This window comes from Coturnix japonica, chromosome 2, assembly GCF_001577835.2.
Source record: "Coturnix japonica isolate 7356 chromosome 2, Coturnix japonica 2.1, whole genome shotgun sequence".
Taxonomy (NCBI): domain Eukaryota; kingdom Metazoa; phylum Chordata; class Aves; order Galliformes; family Phasianidae; genus Coturnix; species Coturnix japonica.
Window position 1 is genome coordinate 94,886,187 of NC_029517.1, and position 942 is coordinate 94,887,128.

The window sequence follows — 942 nt, forward strand, 5'->3', positions numbered from 1 at the left end:
AATTATCATAGCTTTATTTAATATATGACGTCACATAACATAACAAATTATGAATTAAAAATATCATTATTTGGTATGTGAATACTTGTCATGCATTCTGATAGCAAATTTATCCCGAAGTTTTTGAAAAAAACACTTCAGTGAGCACACAGAAACATCATTATCCAAAAGCTTATAAAGGTCCAAAATGTGGAACAGTCTAACATTGTACATTACTTTACATTGTCTGGTTTTGTTGATTTGCTAGATTTTCATATGTAATATATTGCAGTCAAACCTAAATAGAATGAATAACATCCCATAACATATCTCTCCAAATTGCAAAAATATGGATTTGATTGATGTGACATTAGATAGATGAAGGGCTGGTTATGAGACAGTACCCAGAGTGGTGAACAATGGCTGAATGTCCAGATGGAGATCAGTGGAAGTAGAAGAATATCCATTAATAGATATTTCTCTATTTAATGTCCCTTGAAGGGTTCAAGAAACATACAGATGTTGTACAGAGAGATATGCTTTAGTGCCAAAATATTGGTGGTAGGTAGATTGTCAGACTGGATGATCTTAGAGGACTTTTCCAACCTCGGTGATTCTATGATTACATGATTCTATGATTTTCTACTGTTTGGAAGTAGGGGGATATCCACTAATTATATTTAAACAATTTGTTAACTAAGTTTATAAGAATTTAAAGATTCTTAGAAATGTCTTCCGTTTACCCTCTGAGAATCCACAGTAAAAGTTATTTCAGGAAACCTAGACAGTTAGGGTGCTTTCTTGTGTGTATATCTAGATTTCTGTAACATCTTTAGTACTTCTGGCAAGCTGAACAGTTTTTTCTAATTTTTCTTTTCTTCTTTTCTTTTCTTTTCTTTTCTTTTCTTTTCTTTTCTTTTCTTTTCTTTTCTTTTCTTTTCTTTTCTTTTCTTTTCTTTTCTT